General features: G+C 42.4%; 1 long non-coding RNA gene across 2 annotated transcripts in view; it reads left to right on the forward strand.

The window, feature by feature from the left end:
• Positions 1-23791, forward strand: part of LOC307179844 — a 914229-nt gene that overhangs the window by 312654 nt on the left and 577784 nt on the right. The window lies entirely within an intron of this gene.

Genomic DNA, 23791 nt, shown 5'->3' on the forward strand with positions numbered 1-23791 from the left:
AAGTGGAGTGTAGGGTTTTAATGGAATCTGTTTTATATCAAATAAGCGTTTGGAAAACAAGCCAGTAAATGTTTGAATGGAAAAGATGAATAGATGTTTCTCAATGAACATCAGTTCTGCTGTGTTCATTTTGGTTTGGCTCTCACAACTTCAGAAGAAAATATTAGTTGACATGTCTTTGGGCCTACTTTATCATTCTAAAAGGTGTTTTAACCATCAGAAGAAAAGACCATCACTTATATTGAAATGATTGAAAATACATTACTTTTGAAACACCTTAGTTGAAGAAAAAAAAAAAAATTGGAAACGTCCTCACAAGAATTCTCACCAGCACATCGCCTTGTAGCGGTGGAAAGGCGCTGACTTCACGCGCTGTCCTGGCAGCCCTTCTTGTCAGCCATGTAGTTCGGGACTAGCTGCTTGTCATCTTTGATGGGCATCTTCTAGCCGCTGTGCTACCCGTGTGACTCTGAAGCAGGATGCTCCCCACAGAGCGTCCTCTCGAGCAGGGAGCATTCTGCCAGCTGCACGGGGTGGTCCTGCACCAGCGCCATCTATCGCAGCACCAGGACCAAAGGGGAGAAAAGGCCTCTGTAATTTACAAGGTGCTGTTCAAATATGAAGTACAGGCATCTGCCTCATGGGTTGTAAGCCACTTCTGTAAAGGGCTAGAGAGGAAACACTTTAGGCTTTTGGGCCGTGCTGTCTCTGCTGCTGCTGCCCTGTTGTAGCACAGGAACAGCTACACGAGTGTGGTCGTGTGCCGGTAAAACTCCCCTGGTGCACAGTTAGAATCCGTATCATGATCGTGTGTCCCAAAATCTTCCTCTTCTCTTTGTATCCTTTTCCCAAACATGTAAAAATGTAAAATCTATCCTTAGCTCACAGGCCATGAACAAACGGGTGGTGGGCTACCCACAGGCTGTAGTTTGCTGCTTCCTGATCTAGATCGCTTTACCTCACTGCCAAAAAGAACCTCAGATCTTACCTCCGAGTGTGATTCTGGGAGCTTGTTAGATATACAGAATCTCGGGCTCCTACCCAGAATCAGAATCTGCATTTTTAGCAGTGTTCCCTAGATGAAGCTAATGCTCCTTTACAGTTGAGAAGTTCTGCTGTGGAATGCAGGTAAGAATCAGAACGAGGAAACAACAGGCCCTTTGACTAGAGCAAGTATATACCACAGAAGTGCACACTAAGGACTGTGCGTGTATTAATACAAGAGCCCTTTAGGCTCTCTTGCAGAACCAAATTTTATCTACATATGTCTATTTATGTAAATAGACATATGTATGTATATACACATTACATGTATGATGTGTGTGTGTGAGTACACACACATTCACACACACAGTCTGAAGCTGTGGCTTACCGGTCCACAGCAAATGGCAAGTGGGTGACTTTGCTGTAAGCAGGGTCCATCTGATAGTCGTAACAAATAATGTCTAAAAGCCTACATTTTTAAAAAGTGAAATAAATTAAAATTATTGAAGATCAGGCGTCGGAACTCACTTTGTGTCAGGTCGGACAGTTGTGCGTGCACCAGGCAGTCCCCGAGGGCATCATCCTGTTACAGCAAAATGCACTAGATGATGTTCCTAGTGATAACCCCAGGGCAAAAAGGAAAGGTTAGATTACGTGCAGTGTTCTCTGCTTAAGAAGATTGGGACATGTCCTTGCACTTTAAGAAGGTTTGCATCACAGGTAGTTAAAATGAAAAGAATGGTTGTGCTTAAGAAGCTTTACCTTCGATTATTTGGAAAAGTTTTCATTTAGAATGACATCCTCCACCGATGCTAGATAACCATGGCTTTGTCTTTTTAAATTTTTTGATGTGTAAAATTTCATCTACCATTCTTGAGGACGGACATCTCAAATCTTTGATTTCATGTTCCCCATTTGAGAAGCAGCAAGATCATCTTTGTTTTATTTTCCTTTTTACCTTTAACTTCTTAATAAGACCAGAAGCCTGCTGTTACAGGTTAGCGGGTGATTGTGGAAGTTAGAAACGAAGATACTTTTATTTCCTCTTTTCTAGTTCTTCTCTCTCTCCCAAAACAGACTTCTGATCCATTGCTTTACCATTCATTCCTCTCGCTCATTTTTTAAATTTTGTATCTACTTATACGTTTTTTAAATGTATTAAATGTTACCCTATGACCCACTTCCCCAACCTGGCATCCAACAGAACACAGAAGAGAAATAGATAAAATAAAGATATATAGATATCTGAACAAATAGAAATAAGAAACAAAATGATTGTCATAAGCAGCATACCCAAGCTAAGTCCTCCTGAGCATGGGAGGATTATGAAGATTAGTTTATTCTTCTCCTAGAATGGTAGAACCTAGGGCACCTGCAGTCTGAATGAAGACTGATAAGGGAACTACCGGTAATAACGACAGCTTAGAAGTTTGTTTCACGTCCCTCTTTTTCCCTGTTGGATGGTAAGGTGAGAGAGGACAGAAGGGTGTTACAGAAAGGAGAATTAGAATATATAGAAAAAACACCAGTAGAGAGAAAAGGAGAGAATGGCTGTGATAGGACCAATTCTGGTTTCTTCCATGAAATTCTAATTGAGAACTCAGGGCCTGGCAGACTGCAGAGGATTCTACTTCTTTGAGCTCTGGTCAGGCCTGTCACTGATACGATACCCAGTTCCTAGGCAATTCTCCCTGTATGCTATATTTAAAATTAAATGGCAAAATGATGTGCATTAATGAGGGCCCAGAGCACCGTCAGTACACTGGTGGGAAAGCCATACTTATGGTAATTCAGTTTCAGTAGGTTGGTCGTGTAAAGAGAATGGCTGACAGCAGGTTATCAAAGCGATTTCCACGTGGGCAGCTGAGGATGGGCATGCTGACTGAATAGGGACAAAAGAAATGCTTCAAGGGCGCGCTGAACATACTGTGTAGTGATGTAGGAAAGCTCAGCGATAGCTCAAAAGCCAGGCAGCATGGAGCGGCTGGCGGAGGGCACATGAGGACCGAGTCATTTTCATGATTCAAAACAAAACAAAACACAACATGCTGCTAGGAAGGAAGCAGCCACCAACCGGTCCTCAAGTTGACAGCTACTATCACTAAGTCACGTATCAACGTACATGTGCATCCGGTCAAAGTGAGGTTTACACCATAGACAAGAGTGTTTTTGTTGTAACGCTCGTACACAAGAAATCGCATGTGCAGAAGACAGTAATTTAGTGCCAAATGGATATTTTTTGCAAAAGTAGACAAAACTGATTTTCTCTTCAATATCTTTTTCCCACATGTGTTCTGTGTGTTTAGTGTTATGTGTCCAGTGCTAGGCCTTGGAGGTGTTGCCCACATCTTGCGCTCGTGGAGCTTACATTTGAATTCTTGAGTAATTCAGTAGCGTCTTTCCTTTCTGACTGGAAAAAGTAACATCCCTGTTGCCATTCTATCTACGCAAATGTTTTCCATCATTTCCCAGCATTGTCTTTCAGATTGTGTTAATTATGGATTATACCCACACGTTACCACTTGTGTTCGTTCATAAGAGTCCAAATTTCCCGTCTCTGTGTTTTAAAAAGCCAAGCTCTCACAGAAGTGAGGGGTTTTGTAGAGGAAGATACGGTACTTCCTCGCCTAGGGAGCCGTTCGCCATTGAGGCCCCTCCTCAAGCAAGGGCGGCTGTAGCCCACCTTGGATTGTCGACACTCAGGGTTTGGTGTGTGATGCGAATGACACGTTGTTGCCTCTCAAATGAGAATCCACTTCGGGAGGTACCCAAGCTACCTCATGACAGGCTGTCCAAGGACAAGGAGAAGATTCTGGTCCCAGATCATCCCCTTAGAAGTTTTACAGAGAGGAAAACAGAAGACTAAAGGCCAGCTCTCAAGGGCCATCGGGGTGTGGAATGAACATATAAGTGCGTCTCTTTACTGTCAGAGGGCGGAACGTGAGCTAAGATATGCGCTGGCTTTTCACGGCCACTAAGAAAGCCCTTTTCATTCACTTTGTGCGCAGGAGAGTTTAGTGTCTTGGTCAGCCTGTGTAAAGGCTGGATCTGTAAGGATGTTTTCCCCATGAAATCTTCCTAGCAGAGATGCCGGCTCTTCACCACAAAGGCGGCCTCTGCGAAAGCCTCGGAACCTCATGGGGTGCGGCTGGCAGAGCTGGACAGCACCCCGAGAGACTGGCCCTCAGAAGGACTCCACTGGGAGCTGCTCATAGGCCGTCCTGTTCAAAGGGACGCTGCTGAAGAAACAGCTGTTTGGATGCTTTTCATGTAGGTTTCATCCAATTACTGAGGAGACTGTGTCAGCTTGGAAGCATTCTGCTGCTTGACTCTGAATTTATTCAATCTGTTTCACAGAATATATAGGCAGTAAACCCACCTTTCTTTCATTCCTTCTTTGAGCTTTATTTCTTTCTCTTTTTTCCCCTCTTTGGAGGAGCAGTTCCTCTCACAGACAAAGAAGTTAATTCTGAAAGCGTGCCATGGAAATGATATGAAAATAGTTTAATAGAAGAGCAATGGTTGCTCAGTCAAGTTGAAAGAAGCCTGCGTTCTTGCATTTGCATGTAGCATGGCGTACGGTGTTATTTGTTAAACTAAGTTGAATAGATAGTACTTAAATGACATATACATGTGTGTTGTTTTGAACTGTTTATGTCAGTAAAGTAAATCTAATGACACAAACATAATAATAACTGCTTTTATAACCAGTTTACTATATTTATTGTTTGTGGAGCACAGCTAGTGTTATCTGCAATTCAACAGTAATTTTCAGTCACAACCTCAAAATAGTTAACGTTAAAAGAAATCAATATGTACTACATTTTATTGCATACCCATGGGCAGTAGCTCTCAGTTAATGATCACAACTGCCAACTTATATCTATCATAGTAATTTTTCTCTTCATAAATTAAACGGAGAGAAGAGTGTGGAACAGACTCTGAGATCATGCTGTGTCCATATCCTGCACTCTCTGTCCTTCATTTTTAAGAAAAGTTGTTTTCTTTTTTACTTTGGTGATGCATTCCATTATTAGGAATTATTACCGCCAAGTGCCTGGGTTTTGCTGTCAGTATCACTAGTGGAAGGAATACCAGGAAGCTGGTGGTAGTGCTCTTTCCTTTATGCTTTTCATGTCACTGAGTACAAAACCTCGCTCTTTAAAATCAATCCCTTGGGACTTCCTGGCGGTCCAGTGGCTAAGACTTCACCTTCCAATGCAGGGGGTGCAGGTTCGATCCCTGGTCGGGGAGCTACGATCCCACATGCTTTGTGGCCAGAAAACCAAAACATAAAACAGCAGCAATATTGTAACCAATTCAATAAAGACTTTAAAAATGGTCCACATCAAAAATATTAAAAAATAAGTAAATAAAAATAAAATCCATTCCTTGAATGTTACCTGAAAGGATCAGTCTTATGCCAAATGCATGTCATTATAGAAAGAAACGTAGTTTGATGTGCTTCCGAAAGTGTTTCAGGTGGCACATTCTTGGATCATTGGTATGTGTTGTCTGTGGAAGGTGACATAACGGCTTCATGATCGTGATTCTGTCTTGAACTTCCGTCATCCAGTCGTTTTTGGAACAAATATGCATTAAATGTCATCATGTCACTTTTGTGTCAGATACTATGCTAGTTATTGAACAAGGAAGGGAGGGAGGGAGGGAGGGAGGGAAGGAAGGAAGGAAAGAAGGAAGGGAAGGGAGGAAAGAAGGAAGGAAAGGGAAGGGAGGAAAGAAGGAAGGAAGGAAAGAAGGAAGGGAGGAAGGGAGGAAGGAAGGAAGGAAAGAAGGAAGGGAGGAAGGAAGGAAGGGAGGGAGGAAGGAAGGGAGGGAGGGAGGGAAGGAAGGAAGGAAGGAAAGGAAGGAAGGAAGGAAAGAAGGAAGGAAGGAAAGGAAGGAAGGAAAGAAGGGAAGGGAGGAAAGAAGGAAGGAAGGAAAGGGAGGGAGGAAGGAAGGGAGGGAGGAAGGAAGGGAGGGAGGAAGGGAGGGAGGAAGGAAGGGAAGGAAGGAAGGAAAGAAGGAAGGGGAAACAACAGACAGATAAGGAAGGGCTGGTAATTGAGACCCTAAAATTTGAAGTCAGGCGGTCCTGGATTGGAATCCAAACTTGCTGACTTATAAGTTGTATGAATTTAGGCAAGTTACTTAATCTCTCTATAAGCCTTCGTGTCCTCAAGTGTAAAATGGGAATAATTTCACTACCTATAATGCTGTTGAGAGGATTAGATGAGAAGATTATAGTTATTCTCCTGAATATTATTAATGACACTGAGGTCCAGTCCCTGCTGTCAAAATACTCAGAGTCGAGTGATACTGAAGGACGTTGAACGTGCAAACAGGTGACTGTGGTGCAGTGTGATTGCCCTGGAGCAGGCGGGCTTGGGGTGCCAGGAGAACACAGGGGAGTGCCTGGGGAACCTAGACTGGTTGGTTTAGAGCTGTCTGGAAGGCCCAGGCCAAAGAATGCCCAGGAACCCTTTGTGAATAGCCTGGTTGCTTCACGAATTCTGTTCTGCCCTTTTGAACTGAAAGGATCCTCTAGATCTAGACATGGAAGCTGCGTGTTATTTGTAGGCTATCCCATTTCATCAGCGTTCGTTCCAGACTCTGCTATGTGCAGGGCACAGAGCTACATCCTCGGGAACTCAGAGATGAATGAAATGAAATGCCTGCTCTCAAGTCGCACACTGACTGCCTGGCATTGTCTCTATCGAAGTGTCTCTCTCTGACACGCCAAGTGAGTTTGTTGAGGTTGTTTTATTTCTTACGACCAAATATTCTGCTACAAGAGATAGCATTTTTCCTGGGAGTGGAGGCATATGGGAAACTACCTCAAATCCCTACCACCAGATCCATAAGCCTGATGCCTCAGCCTCCGTCCTCTCTTCTCTCACGTTAACAGCGGAGGAGGCATTGCTTTTAAGGTCAGGAGTCCCCTCTTCTTTGTGTGCCCAAACACCTCAGTAACTGCGTGACCAATTATCCATCTCTTCTACATCTTCACCCTTTCCCTTTCTAGTGGCTTCTTCCCTTTGGCATTCAAGCATGAACTTCCGTCTGTGAGCAGGTCTTCACTTGACCCACGTCTCGCTCTAGAGGCGGTCCTGTTTCTCACGCTCTTCCCACCATCCTCCTGTTTAAAGTGCCGAGTGCACTGTGTCCTCACGCCGTCCTGATCTGTCTCGGCCCCACCACCCCGCGAAATGCTCCATGATAATTGATTTGGTCATTTTTTGTCATTATCTTTTTCGACCTTTTAGACATACCTCGCCCTTGACTCCCTCCTCCATGCCTTGGATTTCCATGTCATCTCCTCTTCCTTTCCTCCACTCTGGAGCTTTGACCTCAAGTTCCTTGTCTAACTGTCTCTACTCCGTTATTAAACATCGGAATTCTTCAGACCTTGTCTTGATCATCTTTGTGTCTCACTCCAAACTCTGCACTTGGATTATTTCCATCATTGCCATGGTTTCAGCTAGCATTTTGATGTTGACATTTTAATGTCTCTGTAGAACTTGCTAGATGCCTCCTTTGTGTTCTGGGCATATAGAGAATATGTGTGATCAGTATCTCCAGTCACGGGGAGCAAACAGCCTTATTGGCACCTCATCCACATGTCTAAAACTGAACCCCTTCCTGGGTTGTATCACAAACCTGTTCCTTTCCCCATAGTTCTGGTATTGGCAAGTAACACAATCTGTGGCAAAAATGCTGAGGAAATAAAGAATCCTGTCTCCTGCCTCACTAAGCCCCATTGACTCTATCTCCTAAATACTTTTCAGACTAGTTTCCTCTATCCCCTTCTTCACAAACCTGAACCACTGAATATCTTCACCCACTATTGCCCCTACCCTAGTTTATTTGTCCCACTGCAGTCCAAAGCGGTTCTTTTGTAAGTCAAATATTAGACTATCTTTACCCCTCCCTGCCCCCTCCCCTTCCCGCCGGAAAACACTTCAGTGACTTAGGGCGCCCGAGTCCCAAGTCTTTAACGTGCCGGAGAGGCAAGGTGATCATGTAATGTATTGTTCAGCCTGGGATACTGGAGAGTACAATGAACAGTTGTAACAAGTACAACAGGACGAGGATAACTTACGCCTGTCCCAAGGAATCTGGGACATATGGTCGCCCTTCCTGGAGGGCCTGGGGTAGGTGGTCCCTTCCTGGCTTCTCTGGCCTCTCCTCTGGCTCCTTCCTTCTTGTTCGCTTCCCTTCAGGTTTACGGGTCTCCCCGCAGCTACTCACCGTTTCCAAGCTTCTCCTCCGACTTCATTTGTTGCAGCCTCTTGAGAGCCTTAGTGTGTTAACGTGGTGATGGTTCCCACTTCCCGTCACATTTACATGCAGCATCTCCACCTGCTGCCTCCCAGTGTCTTTCTCCTATCTGTGTGTGTGTGTTCTCTTTGTAACACGCACTCTTAGTGGTCACGTACATAGAGGACACTGGAATGCCCCTCCCTGTGTTCATGGTGGATTATTATACGTCTTAGGGATACTATAAAGTGTGGTTAAGAGTCTAGATCCTGGAATGGATGGTCTGATCTTCACCTGTTACTGACCCTCTCTGTGTCTCAGTTTCTCTGTCTGTAGAATGGGGTGGGAATAGTATCTACCTTGCAGATTTGTTGAAAAGACTAAATAACTATATTGCTCAGGATGACGCTTACCACGCTAATGGCTGGCATAGAGTAAGTGCTCTATCAGTGAGGTCCATTGCTGCTGTTCTCATGACAGGAGGAAGGAGTCCTTTAACTATTCTTACTGCTCGGCAGGGATCCGTGGTGACTGAACTTCTGCACATATGAAGGCATCAGAGTTTCCAGCTTCCCCCAGGCCCCCGTTTACCCATCTCTCTGCTCCACGTTCTTCTGTTACCTCTGTACATCGTGTTGCTTGTTGTGTGTTGCTTTGGTTTCCCGCATCCCTTCTTTCCAGCTATAGCAGAACTAGTTTACCTTTTTTGTGCTCTCTGTATTTCAGATAACTCGAAAGGCCCTTCGCTGACAGTGGTACTAGTAAAGCTGCCCTTGGTTTCATCAAATTCATTCAGTAGACTTCAGGCACCAGTATTTTCTACGACGGAGTAGATGGTGAAGTATAATAGAAAAATCAGCAGGGGTCAAAGGTGGTTTGTGGTTTTCCGTCTTGGAGCAGTTGTCTGCATCTCAAAAGGAGACTCACAAAGTCACCTCAGTGCCCGAGTGAGAATTTCTCAATTATCTCTGATTTTGGAAGAAGTATAGATGATCCAAACCCAAGTTGATACTGTCCTCACAATTGCCCTCGAAGGGAGAATTGTAATTCCGATGAAGTACTTGTATACTCCCCCTCACTCCTCTCCCACTGTCAGTGTGCTTTGAGTTTCTTTCTTTTATTACTTGGTAGAGAAAGCTCCAATTAGCTGATTATCTGTCTTTAGCACATTTCTTTCACTTCTTAGAGTGTTTGATTGCCTCCAGACAAAGAAAGCTAATAATCTATTTTTATCAAGGAGGGTGTCGTGTCTGAAGGTGTCAGAGAGCATCTCCGATGAGCTGGGATTGGAGATTGACCCGAGGCGAGGATTGAGGTGAAGCCCTGATGGGCACCTGATCTGGGCACCCAGGGGGTGGTCGAAGTGCTGAGTTTAAAATCCACAGATCCTGCATTCTGATTGGCAATATATTTTAATTCTGAGATCTACAAGTGGGTGTGTCTTTTTCCTGCTTGTGGAGACTGTAAATAAAGGAACCAGTCCCGCTGTGAACTCTGCCTCTGGGAACTCATCTTCCACACACGGCTCTGCATCCTTCCGTCCTGCGTCGCCACACCATGGTGCTGAGTAAAATCTGTTCTTAAAATCTTGTAAAGCCCCAGATTAAACGGATGTGTCTGTCTTTCTTACGCGTGTTGCCTGTCTGGCTGGAGCCTGGTGAGGGGTTTAGGGAAGGTGGTTCATGCTGCCTAGTTCCGAGTCTCACCACGTAAGAAGCACTGAGACCTCGTTGGATCATCATAGAAAAAAAAAAGAAAACCAATACTAATCCAATAGTAAAATTCGGAATCAATGTTCCCTCATTATTAATGCCACTAGGTAATGTTTTGGGGGTGCTTACTGTGTGCCAGGAACAGTTTTCAGCGCTTTACCTGTAAGACTTTTCTTAATCTTCACAACAGCCCTGTGAGGTAGGGACTCTTACTGTCTCTACTGTACGGATGAAGAAATTTAGGCCAGAAAAGGTTTGTCAGCTTGCCTGAGGTTAGCAGCATGTTACAGGCAGAACCAAAACGACACCAAAAGGAATGAGTTTGACTCATTCCTTTTCATGGATATAGATAGTTCTATAGATTTCTATAGCAGAAAAAATAAATGATTTTACTCTAATAATTACGAGTTTAGAAAATGATGATGATGTTGGGGAAAATGGCAGTGAACTCGAAAGGTGATCATAAAAGTACAATTCTAAGAGCTTTAAGGATGGACTAGCGAGGAAAGAGCCGTTTGCATCCTACTGTTTTTAACATTTCCAGTCTTTTGATTTTCTTCCCTACACGATTCTAAGTAAAAACAAGTATGATAGGAGTTCCTTCAGCTAGATATGCCACTATTCTCAGAGAATTAAAAACTCATTAAAATGTCTTTTCAGCTCTTACTCTTTGTGAAGGAACTGTGCTGGACGTCTTCCACGGTCCCTCTGGTCCACTCTCCACTCTCCTCCACCCTGCTTGACGTCTCAGGGGGCTGAATTGAATGAATATAATTAATGAGTGGGCTTCCCCTGGGCTTCTTGTTGAGTTGAGCCAATTTGTGGCACTGACAGATGAAAGGATGGAAAGCGTGTGGAGGCGGGCTATGTCCTGTTCCCTTTCCTGACAGATCACCTCCTGGTGGCTGCCCAGGGAATCCGTAGTTCCTCTTAGGTGGTCCTCTCCAAGCAGCTCTTTTGGGGCTTAGCAACTGCCCCCTCCCTAGGGGTTCAGCAGCGCCGCCTACTACTCCTAATTTCCGAGTCCTTGCACGGAGCCCCTGCCCACAGGTTGCCAACTAGTGTCTTTCCTCTCCTCGATGACTCCCTATGATAATGCCATTTGTTTCCTGCCTAAATCCTGATGGAAACAGAAACCTTCGGAATTTTGTACAATTTCATCCATTTATACTCTTTTTTATATTCAGAACCAATTTTGCTACTTTTTTTTTTTCAACTGAAAGCGACTCTACCAAGTTTCTGCTCACAAGCATATGGTGCGATTCCTGAAACTCAGGTGGAATTTGTAGCCCATTATTTACCAGCAGTTCTAAATTGTGAGGAATTTCCATTTTAAACATAGAGAAAAAATTAAATTAATTGTGCATCACAGAATTAGGTAATGCCATTACCACCTCTGTCTGTTACCAGAGCCACTGAAGCCAAGAAGCTTTCTGACGATGAATAAACTGCTTGAGTGCATGAGGTTGGTAGAACTAATGATTTTTTGAGGAGGTATTGAATCCTGAAATGATGCTATGAAGAGCACAGATCAGACAGATAGATCTGTGTGCTATTATAGTAGGTGAACAATCTAGTTTTCTCCGAAGTTTTGCTTCTTTGATGAATTAGAGGAGGAAGAAACTCATGAGAGTTGGAGCCCATGTATCTTGGCTGCCCGTATCAGGAACTCTTTTCCCCCAAGTGTATCATTTCCCCAAAATCCAAGTCTTAAAATACCTGCTAGGATTCAAGACCAAAAGGCCTTGCATTTTAGGAAATGAACATTCGTACTGAACAAGTAAGTGGATAATTGACTTCATTCTGTGCCATAGGCATCGTCTTAACTGAAGTTACTTTTTTTTAAATGCAAGAATTACAGATTAGTATCTCTCAAACCATCTTGTATCTTGAACCACGAATAGGATTAATATATCCAGGTGTTTATGTAAGGCTCTTGGGAGATTCATGTAAGAAGATTATAAGAAAAATGTGAATTCCAAATATAGGTTTAATACTTAATGTAGTATCACTACACAAAAATGAAGCTACCCAAGAAATGTAAGTTGGTGATTGCCGCAGTTAGCCTTTGATGCATAATAAAGCACCCCAAAACTTAGTGGCTTAGCACACATTAATTTAACCCTTGATTCTGCTGGGCAGGAACTTGGGCAGAGCTCAGCTGGGTAGTTCTGTTCTTTTCACTGTATTCATTCATGCGTCCTGTGTGTGTAGCCAGCTTGTCTGGGAGCTGGCGAGCTTAGGATCACCTCTGCTAGGGGGACTCAGCTGTATTCCGCGTGGAATCTCATCTCCTCAGGTTAGCCGAGCTTTTGCTCACGTAACATCTGAGCGGGATTCTGAAAGGGCCCGTATAAGCACGGAAGAGAGGCTTCGCATCACTTCCACCACATTGTACGGGCTTAAGCGAGTCACAAGGCAGATCTTATTCAAAGGGAAGAGAAATAACACCTATATGTTGTTGGGAGGAGCTTCTAAATCCCGAAGGAAAAGGCACACAAACGAGGAAAAGGGAAGATGTGGCCATTTTGTGATCTACCAGCATTAGATAAGGAGCAATGGAGAACGGGACTGATGAACCGAATAGCTTATTGTGCTTTTCGTGCCGAAAGGCGGTAGGGAAGGACAGAACATTGTTCTGCATGTCTCACCATGTGTAGGTAACACACGCACATATGTCAATAGATATTCCCATGTCATGTTTTTCAAACACAAGCAGATTTTTTCCCTAACAACACTCCACTCTCAGCTTATTCCCCATTCTCTTGCCCAATCTGCAGTTTTTCAGTTTTTTACTTGGCTTTTCTGTACTCTCCCCCTGTTCACTCCCCGACTCCCAGATCTGCTCTCTTCCTTCTCTGAGTGAGTTTTATACTTCCCCAGTCTCTCTCATCCTGCTTACTGCCTATTCCAGAATCGGGCAGAAACCAAGTCAATGAAGAAAACACTCAGTCATTTGACAACGTGAAGAAGCAATTCGATGCCAGCTTCTGAAGGGCTAGAGGACATTTAAACCCCAAGTGCTGGAAATCTTACAGGAATTGCGGACAGAACAGAGGGAGAGACTATTAGCTAGCCAGAGTTTGGCCCCATTGCATTTTTTCCGTTGCCTATTATAAGAAGGCTCCCATCTTCTTGCTTAAGCCGTGTGAGGAGAAGGGAGAACAGATCAATGAGCATCTATCTGTGAGAGAGTTCCTCAGAAGTAATGAAAGCTGCTTGTCTCCATTCTTTAAGAATAAGACCTAGAGAAAGTGATTCCCAGAGCATAACGGAACCTCTTTGGATGCGGGTGACAATGAAGGAGATGCCAAATTCCACTGGTAATCCGCAGCGCGGTTAATCTCTGGACGGTCACTGAGACGTGTAATGGGAAGCACAGAGGTTGCCATTCATCTCACTGTGTACAGTACTCGATATTGTGTTCAGACATACAGTAGGCTATCACTCAAACCTCTATTTTCTATGTTTTTATTGTTATTCTTGGAATACAGGCCTTGCCCCTTACCCAAGCCAGGACTGTTTTTTCCACGAGGGTTTTTCAGACATCATTAACCACAGGAAGAGAACATAACACAGCGGAAACTCGGGATTGAATAACAACCTTGAAATTCAAATTGACATCACGTATTATAGTTTGCATTATATACTAAACAGCTATTAGGAACAATTAGCAATTAAAGACTCTTAGGTGCAGTTATATGGTTTTCTACAGTATATCCTGAATAGTGGGGTAAGTGCTTTGGCTGCAAGCCAGTCATCCAAAAGCCCACAGAAAACTCTCCTCTAAAATGCAGGCTCCTTTGAGGCCACTGAACGAAGCACGTTAATCAAGAAAGCCACATACGACACGGGGAGACTTCAGGTATAGACTTTCACCATGAGGCACATTTTCGTTTTATTCAAAATCCACGTAGCCCCGTTGAAACTGTCAGATTTACACACACATTTTCTGTCTTTCATTTTTATGAAAAAGAGACACATAAGAAGCACAGAAACAGGTACCCTGAAATATTTTTAAAGGAATATCTCCTGATTCCAGGACCACATTAGAGTGAGCGCTTGTGTCCTCTAGTTCTTCGGTACTTGACAGTGATACCTGGTGTTTATCATAATGGTCTGCAGGCCCTCCGTATTCTTTCTGAAGCATCGTGATTAAGCTAATTTTAATGTGAAGTGTAGTCTCTGTATATTTAATTCCTTGAAAATTAAAAAGAATGTGGTGATTTGGAGGGCTTTTTCTTCCACTTTTATTGATGTAAGTGACATCAGCACTGCGTAAGTTTCAGGTTTCACAGTATAGGGATTTGACTTATATACATCATGAAACAGTTGCCACAAGTTTAGCAAACACCCGTTCGCTCATGTAGATACCAAATAAAAGAACAAGAAAAAAATATATTTTTCCTTGTAATGAGACTCCTGGGATTTGCTCTCTCAACAGGTGTTATATATAACACAGCAGTGTTAATTACGTTAATCGTGTTGCATATTACGTTCCTAATACTTAAGTATCTTCCAATTGGAAGTTTGTGCCTTTTGACTGCCTTCATCCAATCCACCCAAATATGGTGAGTTTTAGTTTTCTCACAACATTCATTCTGCCAAAGGGCCATATTCCCAATCCTGTTTAATAAATTGGACTTTGTGTTTTATTGTGTATTGGGGTGATTTTACTAATACCAGAGTGCTGGCTTCAGTTCATTCACCTTTAATAGTTATATAGATTTTTTTTTCTATTTCCAGATTAGAAACCAATTATGTAATATGATCTCAATCTCCAGCACAATTTTAAAGAATACAGAAAATACGAAGGTAGGTGTCTAGCTTCCCTGGAGTGCTCGGTGTGGAAAAAGAGAGAAACATTTAAGGAGAGTAAAAGAAACAAGTCTTAATGGCTCACTGACCTTGATTACTCAAATCTTTGAAATAATCTGTTAATAAACAGCTGATCCATACCGAATAGCACAGCTTATATCCTTCCAAGCTCCAGTGTACCAAGAAAAGTGTTAATGATGTACAAGATGAGAAGACTAGGGGATTCTATTATATATTTGGACATAACCTGAGCCTCTCAGACTTTACGTAGCCTCAAGTTACCTCAAAGGGAGAGAAACATGGAATCGATGATTGGAAGCAGTAAAACCCATTGTCTTGTTTTTTTAAGTACGAGTGGACAGTATAGACAGTAACTGTTTCAGAGTTTTAAAATAAAGCGTGGGAACCGCAGACGCATTTCAGCTTGATATAGAAACACAAATATGCAAAATTAGAAATCAAGTTTGCATAACCAAGCCTTATTTTTCTAACATGAAAATAGAAAAGCAGATGCTCGATAGCAAAACACTATGGAAAACAGTCACCAGAAGCCAGGTGTGCGGCGCAAGTCGTCATTTCACATTTAAAATGGAACATGGCACTAAATGAAGTTGAAAATTCTTCCGACATGGGAATTTCATCAAATAACTTGTGATTTCTGTGTGTCTCAAAGGGCTCTTTCATCTGGCTGTAAGCTAGCTCTCCGGTGTACGGAGCCTGCGTTCATGAAGGGGGTTTATCGCCAGCCAGGGGCTTACTTTGAGTTGTGCTCCGGCAAAGTTATTTCCCTCAGTACCTGAAGGTTTTCTAAGGTGGGTGTTCCTCTCCTTCTGATGGAGTGAAGAAGAATCTCGCTTCGTGAGTGAGATATAAAAGGTCTTTTGCACACAGACTGAGCGTGAGTGCTTCAGTGAGGAAATGTCTTGGGTGCCTCTGGGTCTTCAGTTGTTGCTAGTGATACACACTTCCAGAAGATGGAGCTATGGCTCAGTCTGAATTCTCCTCTTTTCTGGCTAGCTCAGAGGAAAGAAAAAAATAAAAAGGTTTAAAATTTCAGAGTCTCTTTTAACCAGCTTAAAAAGGTATCATTATTGGATGGCACTGGGAGGTAGGAAATGGGTCAAAAACACAGACACGATGTAGATTCAATACAGAAAACTTCCCTAACTTCAACCCCTTTAATGAAGTGTTGGTGCAGGACAATCAGAAGGGGTTAAACCCAAGATTCTGGTGGCGAGAACTCGGGATTTTTGACCTCATAAGAGGGAGAGAAAAAGGCTATTATTTTAGAAAAGGAATAAAGGGTAAAAGCAAGCAGAGTTGGTGGTGGTGGTGATTTGTTTTTAACAGAAGCCAGCTTGTTCCAAAATCTGATGAGAGAATATTTATGTAATTATTAAAATGGTGCTATTTTAGATTTTTCCATCTGTTTACCCTAAAGTATTTTTACCTAAATGTCTCCCCTTCCACCTGATGTTGTGAAGCTTTATTAGTCGTCAGGATGTTATTGCACTCCCAAGTCTGTAGTGTATGCTTAATCACAGTAGGTACCTCCTATGTAAGAAATCTATCTATTTATGACTGATTTCTCAAAATACGGTCATGGCGTTAGGTTGCCAGCCATGCAGGGCAATCATCTCATCATGGAAACCCACTCGATGCGGAGGAAAACTGTTCTGGGTGGGAGTTGCTTAGGGGACAGGTTCCTCCTGGTAGCCAGCTGTTTTAGCAATAGTATCGTAGCAGGCGTTTCAGAAATTACAGAACAGCCCTGACAATAATAATAATTGCATTTGAATGGTGTTTACAATTACAGAATGTCCCCATGAGTTTTGCCTTCTTTGAACCCCTCATGACTATCCAAGTGTGTGGGGTTAGTGTAATCGTGTCCTCAGTTCGCCAGTGAGGCTCACAGGGGAGATGGATGTGACGGAGGTCTCATGGCTGGTAAGTGGGAGGGTTTGGTTTATGATCTGCGTCTTCCAGTTCCTAACCTTACGCATTGATGGCATGTGCAGTGAGGGTTCTTCGCTGATTTGTTTGGGGTCTACACGTGTGTGCAATGATGTAAAATACAGTCCCTTGGCCCGTAGCCGGCACTCGGGGACAACCTTACGTCTGCCAGGACTGTCCAGGGGTGCAAAGCCTTATCAGACTTCTCCCTGGAACCCTGGGAGGACCTTTCGGAGTTTGGGACCATCTACGTTGCATCATCTGAGAGGTTGATAAAAGCATAATCAAGCAACTATTTCTACTATTTAATGTCACAATTTCATCATATTCTTTTGTGATTATTGCTAATTTCTGAGCGATAACATTGGGTTTGTGCTTTCTCCCTAAGCTTCACGTTCTCTTCCCAATTCTTGATTTCTGAGTTTACTTAACACTAGGGGAGTGGTGATGTCCGATAACTGTGAATCAAAAGTAAGTTACCATAAAGAGAAAAAGTTGAATTTTCTCCTAACAACAAAATATTTTTCTTTAAATTATAGATATGAATGTGAATTTTTATAATATACAGTTTTTATTTTTGTCCTACTTTCTAGCAGCTAGAAATATTCTCACTGGGTAGAAATGCCATCCATCATGCGAGTTATTTTTTCAGTATACTCTAGATATGATAGGAAGGACGTGAAGTTTGAACTCGGACTTGAGCTTGAATTCTGCCTCCTCTTCTTACCAGCTATGTAGTGCGCATAACCCAGTTCTGCGTTTCTTCAACCATAACATGGGGAGACACCTGCCCTCCCAAGGATATTGTGTGCATATTAAATAGCATAATATATCTCCAAAGCCACTGATATGTTCAAGGGTAGCTCTGTTGCAAGGCACGCTTTCTCCACTATTCTTTCTGTCTTTTCCGTTAAATGACTTTATAACGCCCTGCTCTGGTGTTTCTCCGGATGTTTGAGTGCTTTTCATTTCACTCTGAATTTAATTGAGGAAACCGGTGATTTCTTTTGCCAAAGAAATGAGAATTTACTTACTCTCTGAATTATGTAAGTCATGTTTCCTTGTTATAAATGTGAGCAGAGGGAATGTAAATGCTATTTTCCAAAGACTAAGGAGAAATGAAACAATGAAGACGAAATTACTCCCCAAAGGATTCCCTGTTTCACGTGAGTTGGGCTGTGTTGCTCTGTAGAAAAGGCTCCTTGCAACCACCGGCAGGTAGGAACCTGCCTGCGCACCTTTGCCACCGCAGAATATAGGCTCTGAAACGACTGCTCTGTGTTAGTTTTACCTGTGTGTTTTCACTTGTCACTAGCCTACTCAGGGGACCAAAGAAGAAAGCTTCCTTCCAGGACCAGGAAGTCTACAGGGGTCTGAGAGTAGCGATCTGCCAACATGAAATTAAAGTCGTAGGGAAAGCACGTTAACAAAGGCTCTTCTTCTTTTAATAAACACAAAGAAGGCTGTCCCACCAGGCGTGACTTTCTCCAAGGGTTACAGCACTTAGTGCTTTTGATATTCTCAAAATATAAAGTGGGAGAGAAAAGAAAATGTACCATTTCACTCTTTGTATGTTTTCCTTCTGAGTGGTCTCATAAGATGATTACACATAAAACTTACTCTGTTTACCTATAAGATATAGATTTAAGTTAGTGAGGGTGTCAGTGTACTACACATAGGGTCGCATCATTAATTATAATTTTATAACTTCTGGGTGGATTTAATGCAAGATAGGCCAGATGCTGGGAACGTACTTTGTAGAATTACACTGTTAGACAGATACAGGGATGTTTATTGTTTGTCTGTTTGTTTTAGAAAAAACAGATCTCTCTCTCCCCTATCCCAGCGCTCTCTCCTCTATCTCAGCGCTCTGTTCTCTATCTCAGCGTCTCTCTCCTCTATCTCAGCGTCTCTCTCCTCTATCTCAGCGTCTCTCTCCCCTATCCCAGCGCTCTCTCCTCTATCTCAGCGTCTCTCTCCTCTATCTCAGCGTCTCTCTCCTCTATCTCAGCGTCTCTCTCCTCTATCTCAGCGTCTCTCCACTGTCTCAGCGTCTCTCTCCTCTGCGTCTCTCTCCTCTATCTCAGCGTCTGTGGCTGAGTATTCTGGCTCCTCATTTTAATGGTAGCACTTAAAATAATTTCACAGAAAACAAAATCACAAACTCTACTCCTTAAATCTCATGACTGGATAAAAGAAGCCCATGGTCTAATGTTAAGATGGGTGAGAAGAATATAAATGATACACAGTTTCCGAAAGGAGAGAGCAGAGGTTTACATTTCTTCTCTCTCATGCAATGGCATTCATTTCTTATTTCTTATTAATGAAAGCTGACAAGGTGCCCACAGGTCAACAGTGATAAAATGATGCGCTTGCCACGAGATGCAGTAATAGTTTGTCTCTAGACCTTACAGACACAGTGGCTTGCGCCTGAAGGTGATGGTGATAATGACCTATAGGAAACAATCCCCTTATGCAGGTGCTTAACAGCAAGATAGGTAAATGCACCGTTAATCACATTATCATTTCAGTGCACGTAGTCATTGCTCGATTATCACTGCGGATGGAGAGGCGCAGTAGAGGGGGTGATACAACATGGCCGCTAGAATCATTTATATTCGAGTCAAAATGACTTTTTGTACTTACATTTGAATATAATTGTGTCTGATATTCTGGGACTCCTAGCTGAGCGCCCAGTGGGCAAGAGGGTTCCCGCCGAGGCACTTGCTCCGCGTTCCCTCCTAGAAGCAAAGGAAGCTCACGTGCTTGTGCCTGTAGGAACCGCTCAGGAAGCTTGGGCTCAGCTCCCTAAGCCGACGCCTGGCTCAGATCTCTGTGTTTGCTGGTTCCCAGGCTGGCCCTGGTGGAGAGGGAGGGAGTCAGGGGAGAAGATTTCACCTGCCTGATATGTGTGTGTCTGTAGCCCATGGGTGGATAGATAGAAGACAATGACATGTCACTGGAAAACATATTCATGAGATTAAAAAAATGCATGAGAATTCAGAGAAGAAGCTCTGGCCAGTTTGCTAATGCAGCTACTTCATGAAAAACAGACCTTGTGATTTTATTGACCTGAACCCAAAGGCTGAGGTGTCGCCGATCTCTGCAGAGTCTGCCATTTAATAGACTTCAAGTTATAGTTCTGCATTTCTTCAGTTGTTGTGTGTCCTACTTTTAGACCGATTATTGGGTGGGAGCTCGTCTTTAAAGGGGGGAGGGGAGCATGGTTAGGAATCACAACAGGTGCCTAAGGGTATGGCAGGTGCTTCAGGAGCGGTGTGGTGTTGGAAATAGCGCTACAGTAGCAAGGCTGCAAAGGTCCTGCAATCTCACTGTAATCAGAGGGTAGAGTGGAGTGCTGAGATCATTTTACTATAGAGAGAATGAGATGTGGGAAGGAAGGGGACATATAAATATAATCTTAGCATATTGACAGACATATTTTGTTTATTTTTCTGCTAAGAATCTTTTTCTTCCTTTCTTCCTTCTTTTTTAAAATACCCGATCACAGAATGCTTGATTTGAATACCATCACCACATCATTATAAACGTATTGTTTAGGAGGATTTCCAACCCTTCTGGATGTAGATGAAAAATTACTGATTAGCAGATAAAGAGAGAAACTTACGAATTGCATGAGGGATAACAATGGTAAAAGTTACAATTTTTTTTTTCAACTCTGTCTCCATTGACTCTTTTTTTTTTTTGACATCTTTATTCGAGTACAGTTGCTTCACAATGGTGTGTTAGCTTCTGCCCTACAACAAAGTGAATCAGCTACACACATACATACGCTCCCACATCTCCTCCCTCCTGCGTCTCCCTCCCTCCGACCCTCCCTATCCCACCGCTCTAGGTGGCCACAAAGCACCGAGCTGATCTCCCTGTGCCATGCGGCTGCTTCCCACTAGCTATCTACCTTACGTTTGGTAGTGTATATATGTCCATGCCACTCTCTCACTTTGTCCCAGCTTACCCTTCCCCCTCCCCATATCCTCAAGTCCATTCTCTAGTAGGTCTGTATCTTTATTCCTGTCTTACCCTAGGTTCTTCATGACATTTTTTTTTTCTTAAATTCCATATATATGTGTTAGCATACAGTATTTGTCTTTCTCTTTCTGACTTACTTCACTCTGTATGACAGACTCTAGGTCCATCCACCTCATTACAAATAGCTCGATTTCGTTTCTTTTTATGGCTGAGTAATATTCCATTGTATATATGTGCCACATCTTCTTTATCCATTCATCTGATGATGGACACTTAGGTTGTTTCCATCTCCGGACTATTGTAAATAGAGCTGCAATGAACGTTTTGGTACGTGACTCTTTTTGAATTATGGTTTTCTCAGGGTGTTCAAAGAAGACAGGTGCAGACTGATAGGACTCAAAGAAAATTATAAGCACTTTGTTCAGTAAATACCAGCCGTCTTGGTTTGTTTGGGCTGCTGTAACAGAATTCCAGAGACTGGGTAGCTCAGAAACAACTGGAATGTATTTCTCACAGTTCTGGAGGCTGGAAGTCTGAGACCAGAGTGTCCGCATGGTCCAATAAGAGCCCTCTTCTGGGCTGCAGACTTCTCCTTATACCCTGAGGAAGGGGCTCGGGATCTCACTGGAGCCATTCTATAAGGGCATTAATCTCATTCATGCGGGTTCCACGCTACATTACGTTCCTAATGTTTGGTCAGTTTGGAGGTCAGGCTGATGTTATCCTCACTATATATTATGCTCTTGCCTTGCTCTTAATTTATTATCAGACTAAATTAATATTCACTAAATGTAGTTAGAATTAATGGTAATGGAATTGTTGTTTGGTGGTAGATGTTAAAAAATTGGCATGTGTCCACAGATACATGGAGAATGTCTAAGGTATAATTGAAATTAGACAATCGTTTCTTACTAAGTAAATGCAAATGCCTGTCCGAATCATCAACAATACGTTACAGTTAAACTGGTTTTTATCAACCAGTGTGTGTATCCTCTGCACTGTCTAGCACTGTTCAGAGAGTGCAAATTGATTTGTGTCCACTGGGAAGATAAACAACGAAAATCAGTGCATCAAAATCAAATTTGAATTACTTGAGTTGTTTTCTACTTCCCTTTAAACTGTGTGATAAAGACCTAAGGACGTACACACCTGAACAGAACCAGCTCAAACCCTGGCTCCTCTGATGCTCTCCTGGCATTCTCACATCTTTTCTGTCATCTGGAATGTTCTGTTACTCAAGGTCTACTTCTCTTTAGGCAGTGGCATCTATAGTGTACTTGGAATATCTCTGTGTCCTTGTATTAAACTGTCATTTATCCTACTTTCCAGAAGTATAGGCAAATAAGTTTGATCTTCTCCTTAGTGTGGAAACAAAACATGTAACATATATGTATGTGAAAATGCCAAGTCATTTAAGACATGTCCTCCTTTGTCCCAGCTGGTCTCTATAGCTTCTTCCCTTCAGGCCATGGATAAATTTCCAAATATAAAACTTGCCATTATCATTCCCTTTACTCAAAAACCTTCAGTGAGCTTCACTGCCTCCAGTGTAAAGTACAAATACCATACGTAAATCAGTAGCCACCATAAAATGTTTTTTCCTTCAACTCTCATCTCTCATCATGTAAAACTTCAGAGTCAAGTGGCTTATGTAGAGTATGCCTTTGTTCCAGTCGTGCTTCAGGAGTGAAGTATTTTTTTCATTCTTATGTTCTTATATAATTCCTAACTATACAAGGTTCATCTCAAGGGTTATTTTCTCCACGAAGTCTCATGACCTTCACAAAGCACCGTGCTTTTTCCACTGGTTGGCACATACATTGACAGTCCCACTAACATGCTAACTCCTGACTCTATTGTGTAACTTTCTGAATTCCTAAGACCCAGCTGATAATGAGTACTCATTAAATGTTGCCACTGCTGATGACAGTAATGATTATGATAAGAACTATGGCTTGGAACATGTGTTGGCTTGGAATAGAAAGGGGTCACATATATTGGGAGGAAATATGATAAACTAAATAATATAGCTCACTGGTGGGAAAATTCATTTTAAAAATAAGCATGAATTATTTATTTTTTTTATTTTTATATATTTTTGTATTAAGATATGTTATCATATTGTTTACTTACACAGTGGAGAGGCTAATGTTAGGAATTCAGTGATGCATGACATGCATGTAATATATTTTGAAATCCAATATATATTTAATACAGCCTTGCCATGATATTCACTTCCTTAACATTTCTTTTTCAGTTTTGTTCCTGTGATAGTTGTGCTTAAAATATCATAAGATATAATTGCATGTATGCCACGGATCCCCGTATTAAAGAATGTGAGAAAAATTAATCTGTTATTGTTAGATTTTCCAAGTGTTCATAGTGTGGGATGGCCCAGTTCTTCTGTGCTAAATCTTTTAGAAATTATTCAACTCCACTGAGGTGGAATCTAGTTCTCTTTCTCCTCTAGTCTAAACCCCAGGGCCACTGTTACATGAGCACCTTATCCTGCTAAATTAAGGAGCCCATCCTTGTTGTTTTGTGTGTACTTTATTTAGGCCATCCACAGACAAAATGGAAATTGTATTTTGTAACCCACAGTGTGGTCCACAGGGGAAATGAGGAGTTGATAAGTATATATCCAGTACACTTACTTGAAGCGATAATTAAAAGCGGAGCACAGAAACGCAGAAGGAGCTTGGAATGAAGCTCTCAGTCTAAACATTGTCAGTTTAAAACTCTCGCCTAATTTTTCTGCAGTCAGCGGTTCCCAGCAGTCCTACCACAGACCCGCCTCTGTCCTCCTGAGTTCAGCTTAGAAGAGGGAAGAAAACATCGAAAGAAAGCGTGTTCGTACAGGGTGAAGCCCTGTTGGTGCCCCAAGAGCTAACATGGTTTTGGCATTTCCATTACCTTCTGGGATAAAAAAAATAGCATAAGAGGTCAAAGACGTGTGGATTCGTTTTTACATAAGTTAGTTAGGTAATCAATTAACTTATTATTATTATTATAGTTGTTTTTGGTTCAGATGGAAAACTGTATTCTTCCACTTTAAAGAACGCCTTTAAATAGCG

Source organism: Stenella coeruleoalba (genome assembly GCF_951394435.1).
Source record: "Stenella coeruleoalba genome assembly, chromosome: 21".
Taxonomy (NCBI): domain Eukaryota; kingdom Metazoa; phylum Chordata; class Mammalia; order Artiodactyla; family Delphinidae; genus Stenella; species Stenella coeruleoalba.